The sequence below is a fragment of the Entelurus aequoreus genome, linkage group LG06 (genome assembly GCF_033978785.1).
Source record: "Entelurus aequoreus isolate RoL-2023_Sb linkage group LG06, RoL_Eaeq_v1.1, whole genome shotgun sequence".
NCBI lineage: Eukaryota > Metazoa > Chordata > Actinopteri > Syngnathiformes > Syngnathidae > Entelurus > Entelurus aequoreus.
Genome location: NC_084736.1, coordinates 78,964,159 through 78,987,262, shown reverse-complemented (window position 1 = coordinate 78,987,262; position 23,104 = coordinate 78,964,159). Strand labels below are relative to the sequence as shown.

The 23,104-nt window shown below is 38.1% G+C and overlaps 1 protein-coding gene across 1 annotated transcript in view; it reads left to right on the top strand.

Annotated features, from left to right (window-relative positions):
* The window catches only part of LOC133652642 (guanine nucleotide-binding protein subunit beta-like protein 1), a 42,949-nt gene that overhangs the window by 4,592 nt on the left and 15,253 nt on the right, over positions 1 to 23,104 (top strand). The window lies entirely within an intron of this gene.

Genomic DNA, 23,104 nt, shown 5'->3' with positions numbered 1-23,104 from the left:
GAATGTAAACAAAGAAGCGCCGGCTGTGTACTGTTGTGGCTGACTACGTTCGAAAAATACGTCCATTTCGCACCGACAACTTTCTTCTTTGCTTGCTCGGCTTCCTTCTCCATAATGCAATGAACATGATTGAAACAGATTCACGAACACAGATGTCCAGAATACTGTGGAATTATGAAATGAAAACAGAGCTTTTTCGTATTGGCTTCAATGTGGAAGGCATACCCGTGTTCGCCGGGCTACGTCACGCGCATACGTCATCCTCAGAGGCGTTTCGAACCGGAAGTTTAGCGGCAAATTTAAAATGTCACTTTATAAGTTAACCCGGCCGTATTGGCATGTGTTATAATGTTAAGATTTCATCATTGATATATAAACTATCAGACTGTGTGGTCGGTAGTAGTGGCTTTCAGTAGGCCTTTAAGGTTGATGTGGGACCCAAATAGGATGGATTCCGTTTTACCCAAGTGTATGGATAGCTTGTTGTCAGCGAGCCAGGTGCAAGTTCTACAGAGTTCAGCACTGAGGATTTTCTCCACCTGTGACTTGTCCTTGCCGGATACCAGCAGGGCCGAGTCATCCACAAACAAAAACAATTCACAGTCGCATGCTGATGACATGTCGTTTATGTATACTAGGAACAAGTAAAGGCCCTAATATACTGCCTTGGGGGACTCCACAGCTCACTGAGAGGGAGAGGGGGGACACGGTGCCGTTCACCTCTACCACCTGTTCCCTCCCCTCCAAGTAAGATTGCATCCAGCTCCATGAGGTTTTATCAAATCTGTGGCGATTTAAAATGTAAAATTGCCAAAAAAAATAGATAAATAAAAGACCACAATAAAACCCTTGTTATCTCTTACATTTCAGTTCAGTTTCAGTTTGTTTCGAACATCCATACGATACACGTGTTTCCAGTTGTTTCGTTACAGCACGTCCGAAAAGGAGTAGGAAGAAGCAGAGCTTATTTAATCCTACCCCTTTTTATATTGTAGCAGTTGTATCCCATTTCTTTGTTCTCTGTTTGTAACAGAACAGTGAAAAAATAAATGAGATCGGTAGATTGTGAGTAGAGATGTCCGATAATGGCTTTTTTGCCGATATCCAATATTCCGATATTGTCCAACTCTTAATTACCGATACAGATATCAACCGATACCGATATATACAGTCGTGGAATTAACACATTATTATGCCTAATTTTGTTGTGATGCCCCGCTGGATGCATTATACCAGGGGTCACCAACCTTTTTGAAAGCAAGAGCTACTTATTGGGTACTGATTAATGCGAAGGGCTACCAGTTTGATACACACTTAAATAAATTGCCAGAAATAGCCAATTTTCTCAATTTACCTTTAACTCTATGTTATTATTAATAATTAATGATATTTACACTTAATTGAACGGTTTAAAAGAGGAGAAAACACGAACAAAATGACAATTAAATTTTGAAACATAGTTTATCTTCAATTTCGACTCTTTAAAATTCAAAATTCAACTGAAAAAAAGAAGAGAAAAACTAGCTAATTCGAATCTTTTTGAAAAAATTAAAAAAATAATTTATGGAACATCAATAGTAATTTTTCCTGATTAAGATTAATTTTAGAATTTTGATGACATGTTTTAAATAGGTTAAAATCCAATGTACACTTTGTTAGAATATATAACAAATTGGACCAAGCTATATTTCTAACAAAGACAAATCATTATTTCTTCTAGATTTTCCAGAACAACAATTTTAAAAGGAATTCAAAAGACTTTGAAATAAGATTTACATTTGATTCTACAGATTTTCTACATTTGCCAGAATAATTTTTTTGAATTTAATCATAATAAGTTTGAAGAAATATTTTACAAATATTCTTCGTCGAAAAAACAGAAGCTAAAATGAAGAATTAAATTAAAAAGGATTTATTATTCTTTACAATAAAAAAAATACATTTACTTGAACATTGATTTAAATTGTCAGGAAAGAAGAGGAAGGAATTTAAAAGGTAAAAAGGTATATGTCATTAAAAATCCTAAAATCATTTTTAAGGTTGTATTTTTTCTCTAAAATTGTCTTTCTGAAAGTTATAAGAAGCAAAGTAAAAAAAATAATGAATTTATTTAAACAAGTGAAGACCAAGTCTTTAAAATATTTTCTTGGATTTTCAAATTCTATTTGAGTTTTGTCTCTCTTAGAATTAAAAATGTCGGGCAAAGCGAGACCAGCTTGCTAGTAAATGAATACAATTAAAAATAGAGGCAGCTCACTGGTAAGTGCTGCTATTTGAGATATTTTTAGAACAGGCCAGCGGGCTACTCATCTGGTCCTTACGGGCTACCTGGTGCCCGCGGGCACCGTGTTGGTGACCCCTGCATTAAACAATGTAACAAGGTTTTCCAAAATAAATCAACTCAAGTTATGGAAAAAAATGCCAACATGGCACTGCCATATTTATTATTGAAGTCACAAAGTGCATTGTTTTTTTTAACATGCCTCAAAACACAGCTTGGAATTTGGGACATGCTCTCCCTGAGAGAGCATGAGGAGGTTGAGGTGGACGGGGTTGGGGGGGACGGGGTTGAGGTGGGGGGAGGGGTAGGGGGTAGCGGGGGGTGTATATTGTAGCGTCCCGGAAGAGTTAGTGCTGCAAGGGGTTCTGGGTATTTGTTCTGTTGTGTTTATGTTGTGTTACGGTGCGGATGTTCTCCCGAAATGTGTTTGTCATTCTTGTTTGGTGTGGGTTCACAGTGTGGCGCATATTTGTAACAGTGTTAAAGTTGTTTGTACGGCCACCTCAGTGTGACCTGTATGGCTGTTGATCAAGTATGCATTGCATTCACTTGTGTGTGTGAAAAGCCGTAGATATTATGTGACTGGGCCGGCACGCAAAGGCAGTGCCTTTAAGGTTTATTGGAGCTCTGTACTTCTCCCTACGTCCGTGTACACAGCGGCGTTTTAAAAAGTCATACATTTTACTTTTTGAAACATATACTGATAATTTTGAAACCGATACCGATAATTTCCGATATTACATTTTAAAGCATCTATCGGCATCTCTATAAATGATACATATCAAAGGGGCTGTTGAACAGTGACTATGCAGTACTGGTACACCCCTCTTGTTAGAGCATCCATCCATCCACCCATCCATTTTCTACCGCTTATCCCTTTCGGGGTTGTGGGGGGTGCTGGAGCCTATCTCAGCTGCATTCGGGCGGAAGGCAGGGTACACCCTGGACAAGTCGCCACCTCATCACAGGGCCAACACAGATAGACAGACAACATTGACACACTAGGGACCATTTAGTGTTGCCAATCAACCTATCCCCAGGTGCATGTCTTTGGAGGTGGGAGGAAGCCGGAGTACCCGGAAGGAACCCACGATTATCACTACTACCACATATAGCATCTGACAGTTCAACAAACAAAAAAGAAGCTCCAAAGAAGAAGAGAGAGATTTTGGGTACTCCTTTTAAAATGCAAATATGAATTTCAATCAAGATCGTTACCCTCTCTGGAGAACAAAAAAAAAAAAAAACATGTAAAATATATATTTGTCTTTGTGTCACGGCAAGCTGGGTCAAATAAAATAAAAAGTAAATTAAAAAAAATAAATATCATCTTTTCATTTTGTTTTCTTTTTAATAGCTTTAAAACACACCTGTTTCCATTAGCGTCCTGTAGGTGTAATAGCCACATGTCACAATACTTTTGTCCATATAGTGTTTGAATAGTTGCACAATGGACATGTTTTCCACACTTAAGCTTTATGGACATCTCCGCTGATTTTCAGGCCATCACACTAGAAGACGTGTTTATGTATGACACTTAAGTTATTGACCCTCTTGTGTTCCTTTATCCTGTAGTGTCCAGGTAAATGGAGGAAATGGCTGATAATGCAAACAGATAAGCACCCTGGTACCTGTTGACCACAGACAGGACCTGCTAAGTCAGGGCCTTCTGACATGGTGCTCCATCAGTGCTTGCCTCAATGACACCCACAAGGCATTGAGGTCTTATCTGCAATGGCCCCTGCTTAGCATTCACGCCGTTCACGCGAACAATGCTACCTCTTCCCGCTCAGTGGATCTGTGACTGACAGTGGGTGTTGGTGCACTTGTGTCTGACTTCAGCCTCTATCTGACGCGGGGCTGTTTATCCAGTTCAAATCTCCCCAACCAAGACACAATAAAGGGCGTGCCGTTTCCTAACCTCTTCCCATGTTGTTTGTCCAACTGGACTTTTATAATGGACTGCCTCTCCTTTCTGCAAGTCGGTTTCCTTCTCAGAAGTGTCTGTACTAGTTGGGGGGAGGTTCCGGCGGAAAGGAGTCGCAGAGCGTGTTTAAACCAAAAAGCACTGCAAAGGTGCCCCCGATAGTGAGACGGTGAGAAATGGCAGATGCCACATTAGACTTACTATAGGTGACATTAGGGATGGGTCTGATTGATTGATTGATTGATTGAAACTTTTATTAGTAGATTGCACAGTACAGTACATATTCCGTACAATTGACCACTAAATAGTAACACCCGAATAAGTTTTTCAACTTGTTTAAGTCGGGGTCCACTTAAATTGATTCATGATACAGATATATACTATCATATATATACCAGTCATCACACAAGATAATCATCAGAGTATATACATTGCAGTGTTTCCCATAAACTGCCAAGATACCTGCGGCGGTGGGGGCGTGGCTATGGGCGTGGTCACCATGACATCATCGAGTAGTTTGCATAATGTACTACAATGATATGATTTTCTCTAAAAAGGCTCAAAAAATGTATACTTACTAATTAATAATGACAGTTTTGTTTGAAACGTCCATCCATCCATCCATTTTACAATATAATTACAACACTTTATGTACATATTTATATACAGATTTGAACAATAAGTTATTCACTGAAATATATTTATTAATTGTGGTTCTTACAAAAAATATATCTTATAAAATATAAAAGCTAAAATGTCTCTTACAGCTCTGCCCCTTTAATTAGTGCATACTAAATAATTTAACTTTAGCCTACTACTACAACCATATTATTTACCAGCAACATAAAGTGAAACAGAGGCAGAGGTGTCCTGCCACAGTCAGTAACAAACAAACAGAAAACAGTAGTGGTCAAATACAAATAAGGCAACAAGAGAAGTATCCTACACTTCTCTTTTGTAAAGTAAATCTGAACAGCCTATATGGGCATCTACATCAACTATATGATTTGCCTGAGAAGCTGGACAGGACAAAACATTTTTTTTGTATTTTTTATTTTTTTTGTTTTTATTTGTAGCGGACGTAATTCTTTCGTGGCGGACCGCCACAAATAAATGAATGTGTGGGAAACACTGCATTGAATTATTTACATTATTTAATTATTATTTATTGGCGGGGGGTTAGGTTTGGTTGGTATCAACACTTCAGTCATCAACAATTGCATCATCAGAGAAATAGACATTGGAACAGTGTACGACTGACTTGGTAGGATATGTACAGCAAGTAGTGGACATAGAGAGAGAGATCAGAAAGTATAAGAAAAAGTGTCTACATTTGATTATTTACAATCCGAAGAGGTATTATGTGGAAGGGAGGGTGTTAGTTTAGGGTTGTAGTTGCGTGCAGGTGTTCTTTTAGTGCGGTTTTGAGGGAGGATAGAGATGCCCTTCTTTTACACCTGTTGGGAGTGCATTCCATATTGATGTGGCATAGAAGGAGAATGAGTTAAGACCTTTGTTAGATCGGAATCTGGGTTTAACGTGGTTAGTGGAGCTCCCTCTGGTGTTGTGGTTATGGCGGTCATTTACGTTAAGGAAGTAGTTTGACATGTACTTCGGTATCAGGGAGGTGTAGCGGATTTTATAGACTAGGCTCAGTGCAAGTTGTTTTACTCTGTCCTCCACCTTGAGCCAGCCCACTTCGGTAGGAGTGAGATGTGATCTGGGGTGGAGGTCTAGAAGTAATCTGACTAGCTTGTTCTGGGATGTTTGGAGTCTAGATTTGAGGGATTTGGAGGTGCTGGGGTACAAGGAGGTGCATGCGTAATCGAAAAAGGGTTGAACGAGAGTTCCCGCTAGAATCTTCATGGTGCTTTTGTTGACCAGAGAGGAGATTCTGTAGAGAAATCTCGTTCGTTGGTTGACCTTTTTGATTACCTTCGTTGCCATTTTATCACAGGAAAGATTAGCCTCTAGAATGGAACCTAGGTAGGTGACCTCATCCTTCCTGGTGATAACTAGGGTTGGGTATCGTTTGAATTTGAACGATTCCGATTCCAATTCCGATTCTTTGTTTCGATTCTGATTCTTCTTGTAACATGCCGGGATCAATGTGTTTGACAGGTAGTCCCTGGAAGGTGGTATGTATTTTGGGTTGAGAGTTTTCACCGTATCCCTGCAAACATAAACAAACATGTAATGTTGCTGTTACTGTTTATCCCAGTATCAATTAGCTTAGCTCTAACGTTATTGCTTAACTAACCTAAATGTTGGAGATTCCACCTCTGAAAAGGGATGCAGTCTTTTGACTATGTGTGCAGTGAGCTTTCTGTGGCACTCTTCCGTCTGTGGCACCGACATCTTCCCCATTGCCGCTACGGTGAACGGAGTACGCTGAGCACATCGCGGAGCCTGGCTAGCAGGTTGTAAATTGTCTATGAAAAAATATGCGGGCTAATTTGTTAGCTGCCTCAACGTTGGCGCAAAACACATTATTTATTGCATATATATTGTTTTACTTACCGGATTCGGACTGCAGTGCAGTCACCGAGGTGCCAGGCTGGGCGTCGGAGCCAGAGGAAGAGGCAGAGGAGGACGGTGGGCGCAGCGCGTCGAAGACGGGTCACGCATTTATTTGTACTCCATGAACTCGGAGGTGCTTCATCATGTTCGACGTGCAGCCTCCTAAGAACGAAACAGTCCTGTCGCACGTGTTACATTTCGCAGATATTTCATTTTTTTAATTAAAATAAAGCCACACTTTCGACCGCCGACGCCCGCTATCCATGCTTGACTGACTCGCTCGGCTACATAGGCTCGGCTATGCTAACACTTCCGGCGGTGGGCGCTTCTTCGTTGGTGTTCAGCGGCTTCTTCTTCCGGTCGGCAGACTTATTCTTTTTTTCCGGTCGGCGGACTGGGTATCGAAACTAGGAATCGAAATTTAAACTTTTGAACGATTCCGGGAGAATCGGAAAGTTAGTCCCGGTTCCAATTGATACTCGATACTCGATACCCAACCCAAGTGATAACAATGTCACCCACTTTTATAGTGAAGTCATTGACTTTCTTAAGGTTGATGTGGGACCCAAACAGGATGGATTCCGTTTTACCCAAGTGTATGGATAGCTTGTTGTCAGCGAGCCAGGTGCAAGTTCTACAGAGTTCAGCACTGAGGATTTTCTCCATCTGTGACTTGTCCTTGTCGGATACCAGCAGGGCCGAGTCTTCCACAAACAAAAACATTTCACAGTCGCTTGCTGATGACATGTCGTTTATGTATATTAGGAACAAGTAAAGGCCCTAATATACTGCCTTGGGGGACTCCACAGCTTACTGAGAGGGGGGTGGGGTGGGCACGGTGCCGTTCACCTCTACCACCTGTTTCCTCCCCTCCAAGTAAGATTGCATCCAGCTCCATGAGGTTTTATCAAATCCGATTGCTCTGAGCTTATCCAACAGTATAGCGTGGTTAACGGTGTCAAAGGCCTTCTGAAGGTCCAGCATGACCATGCCGCAGTATTTGCCCGCGTTCACCTCATGTTTGATGTGGTCGCTCAGATAGAGAAGGCATGTGTCAGTGGAGTGGTTAGTTCTGAAGCCGGATTGGAATTTGTACATGAGTTTATTAGTGGCAAGGTAACTATCGACCTAGTTCATAAAGTTGTATTTCCACTATCTATAATGGATTATTTTAAATGATATGTATTTGCATCTACTTTGTTTTACTCCCCATGCAGTCTCGCTCTCCTGTTTGGTTGAACTGATATCAGAGAAAGGTATCTCGGGATCCCATGCCTTCATAATTGCGCCTGTGAAGCAGGGGCATAATTAAAGTTTTCTAATAAGCCCCTGTGATCAGTGTGTCCCTTCTGCCTGATCTTATTTATGAATGGCAGATTTTGACAAGGGCACAGCTCAGCTGATCATATGATACCAGCACTTGAGTCAAATGAGGAATGTGGACAGGACTCCCCCCCCCCCATCATTGCTATCGCTGTAAAAACAAAAACCCTTGATTGATGCCTGGTATCATAACCTCGGTCCCTCTGTATTGGGATGTTATGCGTTGAGGAGAAGAAAGGGTGTGGCAGGCGCACAGATAGTAGGTATGTTTGATCTGAAGGTCACCAGTCCTCTGCTGGTGTTGAGAGATCCTTGGCAGATGAGGTTGGCTCTTATTTAATAACATGAAGGGGAAGCGGACCTTTTTCTCATAATTAGGCCTAATTACACAGTAGGTGTGGACAGATAGCCCAAGAAGAGACAAACTGCCTTTATCCATGGACCTAGAGTCATATTACCGAGAGCTGCCTTATGTGTTACAGGAAGCAGGAAGCTTAACTCCTTTATTTCTCTCCATGGGTACCATATTGAGTTATCTTATAGGCATGTTTTTAACCAGATAAGTAAGACCATGGCCAGATTACATCACAAACTCCTTGCAGATAGTATTTTATCAGGCAGTTATAAGTAGGGATGAGCGATATTGTCTAAATTCCACATTGCGATATATATACCGTATTGAGGCTTCCTGCGATAGCAATACATTACACAGTATAATATTTGGTATATCAATGATAATAATTAGAGATGCCGATAAATGCGTTAAAATGTAATATCGGAAATTATCGGTATCGTTTTTTTTTATTATCAGTATCGTTTTTTTAATTTATTTTTTTATTTTTTTATTAAATCCACATAAAAAACACAAGATACACTTACAATTAGTGCACCAATCCAAAAAACCTCCCTCCCCCATTCACACTCATTCACACAAAAGGGTTGTTTCTTTCTGTTATTAATATTCTGGTTCCTACATTATATATCAATATATATCAATACAGTCTGCAAGGGATACAGTCCGTAAGCACATATGATTGTGCGTGCTGCTGGTCCACTAATAATACTAACCTTTAACAGTTAATTTGACAAATTTTCATTAATTACTAGTTTCTATGTAACTGTTTTTATATTGTTTTACTTTCTTTTTTATTCAAGAAAATGTTTTTAATTTATTTATCTTATTTTATTTGATTCATTTTTTTTAAAAGTACCTTATCTTCACCATACCTGGTTGTCCAAATTAGGCATATTAATGTGTTAATTCCACGACTGTATATATCGGTTGATATCGGTATCGGTTGATATCGGTATCGGTAATTAAAGAGTTGGACAATATCGGCATATCGGATATCGGCAAAAAGCCATTATCGGACATCCCTAATAATAATGGAACGCTCTCCCTGACCACCTGAGGGCACCACAGACTGTGGATGCTTTTAAAAAAGGCTTAAAAGCCCTTCTTTTAAAAAAATAATTTTTTAAGATATATGCATACTAGTTATAGCTATTTGGCTATTCTGGTTTTTATTTGTATTTATTTCTTTATTATCTTTTTATTTATTTTATTTTATTTTTAATACACTTTAGCACTTTGAGATTGTTTACTCAATATAAAGTGCTTTTTACAAATAAAATCTATTATTATTATTATTATTAATAATAGAACCATTTTGAAAAGGGTTACAAAGGCGGTTAACGTATTAATATTGCTTAATTTACGGTTGTATTATTTTGTCAAAACTATTATTAATCCACACTACTTGTTAATTTGCTTTTAATAGCTGGTTACTTTCTGTTTTAGCTCTATTTACACTTCTGTTAAAATGTAAGAAGTACTTATTCTTATGTTGTTTGGATACTTCATATTAGTTTTGGGTAATACTACAAATTTGGGTATCCAATACCAACTAGTCACAGGGGCAGTACTGGACATATCAATCAATCAATCAATGTTTATTTATATAGCCCTAAATCACAAGTGTCTCAAAGTACCCATGCTGATACTGACACTTTAAATGTTTAAGATCACTGAATAATTAAATTTTTGATCACAATTATAATCAGACAAAAACACAGGATGGCGGTGTAACAATATCAATTAAATATTAGAATGATTTACTACTATTGGCTCTGATTTAAATTCTTTGTTTTTGCCCGGAGAGCCCTTCTGTGTCTATGGACGTATTTCGGGAGTTGATAAACAATAACAAATACAACATGAGATAATTTGATGATAAAAAATGTTGATTTAACCATTATATTGGCAGTTTAATTATACAATGCTTGGTATAGTTACTGTCGATATTCAAATTGATCCGTCCACCTTCGTTTACATTCAAGAGCTCTATCTTGCAAAAGCTCTTAGTCTATCATCGGACAAATGTATATGATTTATGTTGTATATCGTCTATAACGCGCAACTCCAGTTGGAAGACATGTAAAACAATAGCTGCAGATTAGGGTTGTACGGTATACCGGTAATAGTATAGTAACGCTATACTAATGAATCATTTTCGGTACGATACCGTCTCTGAAAAGTACCGGTCCCGCACCCCTTTGCTGGTTTACAAGCAGAGGAGCATGTTCAGCAGCGCACACACACAGAGTACTTACAAGCAGACACAGTGTGTAGACAGAAAAGGAAGAACGGACACATTTTGGCTTAAAACTAACGATAAAGTTGAAGTTATAACACTTAAACGCCCTCAGGAAGAGGTACTTTAAGACATGGCTAGCTAGCTAGCGGCTAAAGTCCATCAGCCGTCGGCAGTGTTTTAGCCACTTCTAAATCACTAATCCTCGTCTCCATGGCGACAAGTAAAGTAAGTTTCTTGCAAGTATCATCCCTGCAGGACGAGGAATAGCTAAACATGCTTCACTACACACCGTAGCTCATCGGCATCAAAATGTAAACAATTCAATGCAAAAAGTCAGTGTTCAAAAACAAGAAAAGGAAATACAAAAATGAGGGGTATTTTATTTGAACTAAGCAAAATTATCTGCCAATAGAACAAGAAAAATGTTGGCTTGTCAAGACTTTCCAAAACAAGTAAAATTAGCTAACCTCAACGAACCCAAAAATAGCTTAAAATAAGTATATTCTCACTAATAACAAGTGCACTTTTCTTGGTAGAAAAAATATGAGACCTTTTTTCTCAATATGTTGAAAAATATTCTCAAATGAAGTAAATGCTAGTGCCATTATCTTGACATAATGATATGCGCTCGGCATCATCATTTTTTTTTCATGCTTGAAATAACAAATGATTACTTTAAAAAAAGTAGTTTTATACTTGTGAGTGTTGATGACACAGCTTTGCAACAGTTGATATTCTAGTTTCAAGCACGTTTTACTCAATATAGGTCATCAAATCTCAGCAACAAGCTGTAATATCTTACCGAGATCATTTAGGACCAAAACTTTTAAAACAAGTAAAACACTCTAACATAAAATCTGCTTAGTGGGAAGAATTATCTTATCAGACAGAAAATAAGCAAATACCACCCTTATTTGAGATATTTAATTTTACTTAGATTTCAGTTTTTGCAGTGTTGGTGGATCTACACCTAACATCCACTGTAATGATATCAAGTACAGGCATGTATCTAGTCGATACTACTATGATTACGTCGATATTTTTTGGCATCACAACGTCTTCTTTAGTTTTTTTTTAATAACTGATGTTTAATGTACCCTAAGATTTTTTGTTAAACTAAAGCCAATAATGCAATTTTTTTGTGGTCCCCTTTATTTAGAAAAGTATCGAAATAAGTTTAGTACTGGTACCAAAATATTGGTATCGTTACTACACTACTGCAGATATTGGTGATCGTTCATTGTTCACATGACGTCTTCTTACAGTTGCACAAGTAGTTACTTTGCATGACGAAAAACGAGACTTCTTCATTATTTGTACTACAGATCCTCCTGGATTTGCCAACAGATCCGAGTGATATCCTGCCACATGTTTGTTTACAGTATGCGCGGATCCCTGCCTAAGTTGTTTGTATTTGGGTTTGTGGGTGACGGGAGCTGGCACCACGACAGGGGCCATTGTTCAACAATGCTCAGCAACTGGAAATGCTGACGCCTGGTTAAACAGAAGGAACAGTCCACCGGGGGAAGTCGCGGAGGGGAAAGTGCCATTGTACGCATCTTATGAACATAGTTTAGTTTGGCACCGGCCCCTACGCAGTGACACCTCCATCACTGTCCCCCTGCTGTTGTGTTTGTTTGAAAGGGAGCAGGAATTGCCAGTGGAAAGTTGAACCCCCTCTGGTCCTTGGGTAGTGAAAACAAGCTACTCCGTCTGTGAGTCACAGCTACACACGGCTCTTTGGCAAAGAGGACAATGAGTAGAGCCTAATCCACCTGTTATCAGGGAGAGCCTCCCCCTGTCACACACTCACATAGGCACAGGATCCTGGCGCAGGAATGCAGTCTTACCCACCCATCAGCTTAAGTGATAGACCCTCACAAAACATTGTTGTTGTTTTTTGCAATTTTCTTCATACCATACAAAAACAAGTTGGTACAGTTATTGTCTTGAACGTTCCCTCTTGTGTTTGCTTCTACGATATGTACGCCTTTTGCAAAGCAGTCATGTTGATTAACATACTAGCGAACTAGTATAGCGTTCATAATGTTGATATCAATGCCTACCGGTAGATCTGTTTTCAAAGAGATGAGTTACTTTCAGATCTCTATCTGCTTTACAAACTCACAACTAGGGATGTCCGATAATATCGGCCTGCCGATATTATCGGCCGATAAATGCGTTAAAATGTAATATCGGAAATTATCGGTATCGTTTTTTTTTATTATCGCTATCGTTTTTATTTTTATTTTTTTTATTTTTTTTATTAAATCAACATAAAAAACACAAGATACACTTACAATTAATGCACCAACCCCAAAAAACTCCCTCCTCATTCACACAAAAGGGTTGTTTCTTTCTGTTATTAATATTCTGGTTCCTACATTATATATCAATATATATCAATACAGTCTGCAAGGGATACAGTCCGTAAGCACACATGATTGTGCGTGCTGCTGCTCCACTAATAGTACTAACCTTTAACAGTTAATGTTACTCATTTTCATTAATTACTAGTTTCTATGTAACTGTTTTTATATTGTTTTACTTTCTTTTTTATTCAAGAAAATGTTTTGAATTTATTTATCTTATTTTATTTTATAATTTTTTAAAAAAAGTACCTTATCTTCACCATACCTGGTTGTCCAAATTAGACATAATAATGTGTTAATTCCACGACTGTATATATCGGTTGATATCGGTATCGGTAATTAAAGAGTTGGACAATATCGGAATATCGGATACTGGCAAAAAGCCATTATCAGACATCCCTACTCACAACAGTTATTTTAACTACCGCCTATTTCAGCGGCAATTGCAGGGGGCGAGATGTAAAATGAAAGTAAAGGAACGTATTATTGGCTGCTTGAAGACCTCAGAACCACCTTAACTGTCGTACTCAGCTCGAAAGCTCATTTCCGGAACAAATGAAATGAAATGAGAAAAATGTTGTCCATGTTGTAACCAATGAGTGCTATATGTAATATTTACAATATACAGGAAAAACACGCAGTCTCCGAAAAACTTAATAAAACAAAAATAAAGAGGTGCACAACAAAAAGTGTACTTAAAAAAAAAAAAAAAAAAAGCAAGGTCAGCAATATTAGCAGTGTTTCCCACACATTCATTTATTTGTGGCGGCCCGCCACGAAAGAATTACGTCCGCCACAAATAAAGTAAAAAACTTTACAAAAGAGAAGTGTAGGATACTTCTCTTGTTGCCTTATTTGTATTTGACCACTACTGTTTTCTGTTTATTTGTTACTGACTGTGGCAGGACACCTCTGCCTCTGTTTCACTTTATGTTGCTGGTAAATAATATGGTTGTAGTAGTAGGCTAAAGTTAAATTATTTAGTATGCATCAATTAAAGGGGCAGAGCTTTAAGAGACATTTTAGCTTTTATATTTTATAAGATATATTTTTTGTAAGAACCACAATTAATAAATATATTTCAGTGAATAACTTATTGTTCAAATCTGTATATAAATATGTAAATAAAGTGTTGTAATTATATTGTAAAATGGATGGATGGATGGACGTTTAAAACAAAACTGTTATTATTAATTAGTAAGTATACATTTTTGGAGCCTTTTTAGAGAAAATCATATCATTGTAGTAAATTATTCAAATTACTCGATGTCATGGTGACCATACCCATAGCCACGCCCCCACCGCCACAGGTATCTTGGCAGTTTGTGGGAAACACTGTATAGTGTATATATATTGTCTCATTCTCTCTCATTAACTCGTTATCGCGTTAGGTTGGAGAGCCTTAATAAAAACACAACACAAACAGGACATGGCAAAATCACTAAACCTGTTGTTTTTTTCGGTCATTGGTCATTTACATAAAAGGAGAATAGCACCATATGAAAACTCAAAATTTGTCATTACTGGCTCATCTACCTGATTGTAGTAACGTATGTCTTGCTGCTGTGTTGAAACGGTATAGCTACAGTCGTGGTCAAAAGTGTACATACACTTGTGAAGGACATAATGTCATGGCTGTCTTGAGTTTCCAATCATTGCTACAACTCATGACATCACATGGACAAAGTTAAGACCTTCTGGAGGAAAGTTCTGTGGTCAGATGAAACAAAAATTGAGCTGTTTGGCCACAATACCCAGCAATATGTTTGGAGGAGAAAAGGTGAGGCCTTTGATCCCAGGAACACCACACCTACCGTCAAGCATGGTGGTGGTAGTATTATGCAGTGTTTCCCATAAACTGCCAAGATACCTGTGGCGGTGGGGGCGTGGCCATGGGCGTGGTCACCATGACATCATTGAGTAATTTGCATAATTTACTACAATGATATGATTTTCTCTAAAAAGGCTCAAAAAATGTATACTTACTAATTAATAACAGTTTTGTTTTAAACGTCCATCCATCCATCCATTTTACAATATAATTACAACACTTTATGTACATATTTATATACAGATTTGAACAATAAGTTATTCACTGAAATATATGTATTAATTGTGGTTCTTACAAAAAATATATCTTATAAAAATATAAAAGCAAAATGTCTCTTAAAGCTCTGCCCCTTTTAATTAGTGAATACTAAATAATTTAACTTTAGCCTACTACTACAACCATATTATTTACCAGCAACATAAAGTGAAACAGAGGCAGAGGTGTCCTGCCACAGTCAGTAACAAATAAACAGAAAACAGTAGTGGTGGTAGATAGACACAAAGCTTCATCAAACACCTGATCCACTGAACAAAGAGCTCCAAAAATCTTGATCCTACACTTCTCTTTTGTAAAGTAAATCTGAACAGCCGATATGGGCATCTACATCAACTGTATCAGGGGTCACCAACGCGGTGCCCGCGGGCACCAGGTAGCCCCTAAGGACCAGATGAGTAGCCCGCCGGCCTGTTCTAAAAATAGCTCAAATAGCAGCACTTACCAGTGAGCTGCATCTATTTTTTAAATTTTATTTATTTACTAGCAAGCTGATGTCGCTTTGCTCGACATTTTTAATTCTAAGAGAGACAAAACTCAAATAGAATTTGAAAATCCAAGAAAATATTTTAAAGACTTGGTCTTCACTTGTTTAAATAAATTCATTTTTTTTTTTTACTTTGCTTCTCATAACTTTCAGAAAGACAATTTTAGAGAAAAAATACAACCTTAAAAATTATTTTAGGATTTTTAAACACATATACCTTTTTACCTTTTAAATTCCTTCCTCTTCTTTCCTGACAATTTAAATCAATGTTCAAGTAAATTTATTTTTTTTATTGTAAAGAATAACAAATACATTTTAATTTAATTCTTCATTTTAGCTTCTGTTTTTTCGACGAAGAATATTTGTGAAATATTTCTTCAAACTTATTATGATTAAAATTCAAAAAAAATATTCTGGCTGGCAAATCTAGAAAATCTGTAAAATCAAATTTAAATCCTATTTCAAGGTCTTTTGAATTTCTTTTAAAATTTTTGTTCTGGAAAATCTAGAAGAAATAATGATTTTTCTTTGTTAGAAATATAGCTTGGTCCAATTTGTTATATATTCTAACAAAGTGTAGATTGGATTGTAACCTATTTAAAACATGTCATCAAAATTCTAAAATTAATCTTAATCAGGAAAAATTACTAATGATGTTCCATAAATTCTTTTTTTAAGTTTTTCTCCTTTTTTTCGGTTGAATTTTGAATTTTAAAGAGTCGAAATTGAAGATAAACTATGTTTCAAAATTTAATTGTCATTTTTTTCGTGTTTTCTTCTCTTTTAAACCGTTCAATTAAGTGTAAATATCATTCATTATTAATAATAACATAGAGTTAAAGGTAAATTGAGCAAATTGGCTATTTCTGGCAATTTATTTAAGTGAGTATCAAACTGGTAGCCCTTCGCATTAATCAGTACCCGAGAAGTAGCTCTTGGTTTCAAAAAGGTTGGTGACCCCTGAACTATATGATTTGCCTAAGAAGCTGGACAGGACAGAAAAAAGAAAAAAAAAAAGCCGAAAAATTTATTTGTGGTGGGCCGCCACAAATAAATGAATGTGTGGGAAACACTGTTATGCTCTGGGCCTGTTTTGTTGCCAATGGAACTGGTGCTTTACAGAGAGTAAATGGGACAATGAAAAAGGAGGATTACCTCCAAATTCTTCAGGACAACCTAAAATCATCAGCCCGGAGGTTGGGTCTTGGGCGCAGTTGGGTGTTCCAACAGGACAATGACCCCAAACACACGTCAAAAGTGGTAAAGGAATGGCTAAATCAGGCTGGAATTAAGGTTTTAGAATGGCCTTCCCAAAGTTAAAGTTAAAGTACCAATGATTGTCACACACACTCAATTCCAACCCTTGATGCTGAGTGCCAAGCAGGGAGGTAATGGGCCCCATTGTTATAGTCTTTGGTATGACTCGGCAGGAGTTTGAACTCACAACCTACCGATCTCAGGGCGGACACTCTAACCACAAGGCCATTGAGTAGGTTTAAGTCCTGACAATGCTGAAGAAACAAGTCCATGTCAGAAAAACAACAAATTTAGCTGAACTGCACCAATTTTGTCAAGAGGAGTGGTCAAAAATTCAAAGCAGAAGCTTGTGGATGGCTACCAAAAGTGCCTTATTGCAGTAAAACTTGCCAAGGGACATGTAAGCAAATATTAACATTGCTGTACGTATACTTTTGACCCAGCACATTTGCTCACATTTTCAGTAGACCCATAATAAATTCATAAAAGAACCAAACTTCATGAATCTTTTTTGTGACCAACAAGTATGTGCTCCAATCACTCTATCTCAAAAAAATAAGAGTTGTAGAAATGATTGGAAACTCAAGACAGCCATGACATGATGTTCTTTACAAGTGTATGTCAACTTTTGACCACCACTGTATATAGTTTGGTTCACCTCAACTCTCAGGTTACAGTGAACGTTCACCCTCTTTTGTAACTACTGAAAGACGCTTGTCTGACCGTGCTGCGATTTGACAAGTTTCCTCGCGGAATACCTGCTGTCGGATAGCTTTCCTCAAATGCCATGTCAGCAGACGACATAAAAGCCTCGGCCCTGACTTGTGCCTCTGGGACAACCGTTGTTGGTTACAAGAAGAGTGAGAACCCTGAATCTGTGGGTGTTTACTGTTATTAGGCTGTCAGAAGTTGTGATTTATGGCGTATGGAGTGGGAGAGATCTTCATGATATAAACTGCAAGGAAGAAGTTAAAACAGAGCGACAGGCTCAGTGGCAAATAGCTGCAGGGATTGTCCGCCACTAACAATAGAGAACATTCACAGATATTATGTTAAGCAACTGTCGGTTTGTCTGTTTTGGCTGTGTGGCAAAAAACATTTGAAACAGGTTGAAAATATTCACTTACGGTACATAGTTTTAAAGGCCTACTGAAACCCACTACTACCGACCACGCAGTCTGATAGTTTATATATCAATGATGAAATCTTAACATTATAACACATGCCAATACGGCCGGGTTAACTTATAAAGTGACATTTTAAATTTGCCGCTAAACTTCCGGTTCGAAACGCCTCTGAGGATGACGTATGCGCGTGACGTAGCCCGACGAACACGGGTATGCCTTCCACATTGAAGCCAATATGAAAAAGCTCTGTTTTCATTTCATAATTCCACAGTATTCTGGACATCTGTGTTCGTGAATCTGTTTCAATCATGTTCATTGCATTATGGAGAAGGAAGCCAAGCAAGCAAAGAAGAAAGTTGTCGGTGCGAAATGGACGTATTTTTCGAACGTAGTCAGCCACAACAGTACACAGCCGGCGCTTCTTTGTTTACATTCCCGAAAGATGCAGTCAAGATGGAAGAACTCGGATAACAGAGACTCTAACCAGGAGGACTTTTGATTTGGATACACAGACGCCTGTAGAGAACTGGGACAACACAGACTCTTACCAGGATTACTTTGATTTGGATGACAAAGACGCAGACGTGCTACTGTGAGTATGCAGCTTTGGCTTTTTTTTGCGTATGTACGTAACTTTTTTAAAATATATAAGCTTTATGAACCTTGGGTTAGGTGAACGGTCTTTTGGGCTGAGTGATTGTGTGTGTTGATCATGTGTTTGAATTGTATTGGCGTGTTCTATGGAGCTAGGAGCTAGCAGAGGAGCTAGGAGCTAGCATAACACGTACCGTACCGTAAGTGCGCGTCACGTACGTAACTTTTTAAAAATATATAAGCTTTATGAACCTTGGGTTAGGTGAACGGTCTTTTGGGCTGAGTGATTGTGTGTGTTGATCGGGTGTTTGAATTGTATTGGCGTGTTCTATGGAGCTAGGAGCTAGCAGAGGAGCTAGGAGCTAGCATAACAAACACGCAGGTGTTATTATGCAGGATTAATTTGTGGCATATTAAATATAAGCCTGGTTGTGTTGTGGCTAATAGAGTATATATATGTCTTGTGTTTATTTACTGTTGTAGTCATTCCCAGCTGAATATCAGGTACCGTGAGTATGCAGCCTTGGCTGCTAAACATTCGATAACTTGACCGTATGTGCGCGTCACGTACGTAACTTTTTAAAAATATATAAGCTTTATGAACCTTGGGTTAGGTAAACGGTCTTTTGGGCTGAGTGATTGTGTGTGTTGATCAGGTGTTTGAATTGTATTGGCGTGTTCTATGGAGCTAGGAGCTAGCAGAGGAGCTAGGAGCTAGCATAACAAACACGCAGGTGTTTTTATGCAGGATTAATTTGTGGCATATTAAATATAAGCCTGGTTGTGTTGTGGCTAATAGAGTATATATATGTCTTGTGTTTATTTACTGTTGTAGTCATTCCCAGCTGAATATCAGGTCACCCCCGGCTCTCACAGCATCTTCCCTATCTGAATAGCTTCAACTCCCCACTAGTCCTTCACTTGCACTTTACTCATCCACAAATCTTTCATCCTCGCTCAAATTAATGGGGAAATTGTCGCTTTCTCGGTCCGAATCTCTCTCACTTCATGCGGCCATCATTGTAAACAATAGGGAACTTTGCGTATATGTTCAACTGACTACGTCACGCTACTTCCGGTAGGTGCAAGCCTTTTTTTTATCAGATACCAAAAGTTGCAATCTTTATCGTCGTTGTTCTATACTAAATCCTTTCAGCAAAAATATGGCAATATCGCGAAATGATCAAGTATGACACATAGAATAGATCTGCTATCCCCGTTTAAATAAAAAAAATTCATTTCAGTAGGCCTTTAAATGAGTATAGTAGTAATAATAGTCTGGTATTTTTCTGGTGAATTGCTCAATAACCGATCCAAGGTGTATCACCTTTTGGTAACCCACAGTTTGATACCATCTCTGCTGTTCCAGTAGTATAATTGCGTACACTATTCTTGGTTGATTGGTCATCCAACAATCTATTGCTGAGTTTAGTACTCAGACTGACAGAGTACTAAACCGGTTTAAACGTTCTCTAAGAGATGGGGACTATTTTGTATGATTGGCAATTATATTGGGACGGCGTGGCGCGGGTTGGGAGATTGGCCGTGCCAGCAACCTGAGGGTTCCTGGTTCGATCCCCACCTTCTACCAACCTAGTCACGTGCGTTGTGTCCTTGAGCAAGACACGTCACCCTTGCTCCTGATGGGTCGTGGTTAGGGCCTTGCATGGCAGCTCCCGCCATCAGTGTGTGAATGGGTGAATGTGGAAATAGTGTCAAAGCGCTTTGAGTACCTTGAAGGTAGAAAAGTGTCCGGTTCAAACACTGATGACATCTATGAATCAGACAAGAAGCAAGAAATCATGCAGAGACAGAGTTCAATTTAGCTCATGCGGAGAACGCATGGAGCTGCGCACTTAAAAATAAATAAATAAAAAACCTGGGATTTATATAGCGCTCTTCTAAGTACCCAAAGTCGCTTTACATGTTAAAAACCCATCATTCATACACACCTGGTGGTGGTAAGCTACTTTCGTAGCCACAGCTGCCCTGGGGTAGACTGACTTAGTCACAGTCTCGCCCTACGCTCTAAGGTACAGCTCCCGCATCCCTCTATTTATTCAGGAGCTCCCCAGTCAACATCACTGAGGCCGCCTCTAAAAGGAGTGGTCACATATATCATGCAAAGCAGGTCCAGTACGCACAATACGTGACGGAATGTGCTGGGGCCTTGTGATTGCCTCGTTTCTGCTTCGTCTGCGTGCTGTCATCTTATCTTCCTTAAGGTCCTTTGCTGTTAGCTGGCTAAAACAAAGATAAAATCTGCGGCTGAGGCCACCCCTCAGACAATATGTTTCGTCCTTGCACAGGTAGAAAAAATGCAGCTTGAGCACAATAGCTAATAACTATAGCAACAGACTTGAAGCATACTAAAGTTGTGTGATAATATATACATACATGATTATTCTAACAAAAAGCGCTATACAAGTATAACACATGCCATAAATCTGTGCGAACAAAAATGCCATGTGGAGTATTTCAACAGTCCATTTTTGCCCCTCTACTCTTTTAATATCTGTATCACCGATTCCCAAACTGTGGTAGTGGTACGCGGGCTCCATCTCGTGGTACGCCAAAGAATGACTTAATTAAATTAATTGTATTTAATAATTAATTAATCCATCCATTAAGTACAGTGTTTTATGTTCCTATATTCAAACACACTGTTCTGTGTGTAATGTTACAGTGGCCAACAATATTAAATGTACTTGTTAAATAAAACCTCTGCCTTGTTTTTAATCAATACTTAGGCCTACTATGCTACTGTATTTTACTGTTGGTCATTATGGTGATATTTGGAAAGCCAAGTGCTTTCTGAGGTGAAGGAAGTTTGACTGATTGATTGATTGATTGAGACTTGTATTGGTAGACTGCACAGTACAGTACATATTCCGTACAATTGACCACTAAATGGTAACACCCGAATACATTTTTCAACTTGTTTAAGTCGGGGTCCACGTTAATCAATTCATGGTATGTTCCTACTGGTACAGACCATAAAAAATAATAAAAAATGCTACCCCAATTCTGTGGAAAATTCACCATTTAATATAACCATATCTCCTGGAGCCTATAGTCAACTTCAAGTGCTGATCCAATATAATAATCAAATCAAAGATTGGAGAAAAAAATTCAGTTAAATAAAGAAAAAATTTTAAATCTATTTTTGGAGCCAAAGAAGAACCATCAACATTCAGTTCAGTCAGTAATGTAAAAAACAAAACAAAACACAAACTAAGCTAGAAACCTACACTGCAAAAAGTCAGTGTTCAAAAACAAGAAAAAGTAGGGGCATTTTACTTGAACTAAGCAAAATTATCTGCCAATACAACAAGAAAATTTGGCTTGTCAAGACTTTCCAAAACAAGTAAAATTAGCTAACCTCAATGAACCCAAAAATACCTTTAAAATAAGTATTTTCTCACTAATAACAAGTGCACTTTTCTTGGTAGAAAAAACAAATATGAGACCTTTTTTCTCAATATGTTGAAAAATATTCTTAAATGAAGTAAATGCTAGTGCCATTATCTTGACATAATGATATGCGCTCGGCATTACATTTCTTGCATTTTCTCATCGATAACATGACATCATTGCACCAAGTGCGTGCTCTTCTAGTCAATTAGCGTGCAAGGAATAAATATATATATATATATATATATATATATATATATATATATATATATATATATATATATATATATATATATATATATATATATATATATATATATATATATTAGGGCTGCAACAACTAATCGATTAAATCGATTAAAATCGATTATAAAAATAGTTGGCGATTAATTTAGTCATCGATTCGTTGGAACTATGCTATGCGCATGCGCGGAGGCTTTTTTAATTTTATTTTAAAAAAAAAAAATTTTTTTTTTTTTTTTATAAACCTTTATTTATAAACTGCAACATTTACAAACAGCTGAGAAACAATAATCAATATAAGTACAAAAACAGTACAAAACAGGCTACGTCTCATGAGGTGGAGGTAAGCTAGCCAATGATGTGTCATGTGCAGCTCACGTGACCACGCCGTCTGGAAACATTCGAAAAATGGCACAGGAAAACACTACCGATAGTTTAGCGGAGAAACATCTTGAGGTTATTGCTTCAATGGAGAAAATTGTACAACCTAAGTCATCAAAAGTGTGGGAACACTTCACTTTAAAGACTTCAAAGAAGAGCGTTTCCTGCAAAATGGCACGGAAGTACAACATTGCTTCAGAAGCACCTGAAAAGGAAACATGTTGGAGCCATGGATGAAGGGAGGAACTCACAGTACGTAACTTTTTAAGTCCATAGTGGCAACAAGCATTCATGAGTTCAGCTTTTTTGTAAGTAACTTTAACGTTATGCCTTTGTTGCAACGCGGGGCTGATAATGTGTCTCCGGCACATTTGACTCCGTTTTGAGAGAGAAAACGCACGGTTACCAATTTGGAAATAAACGTAACTGACAGAAATATCTCAGGTTGGTTTCATAATGGATCAATGTAGCCGGGCC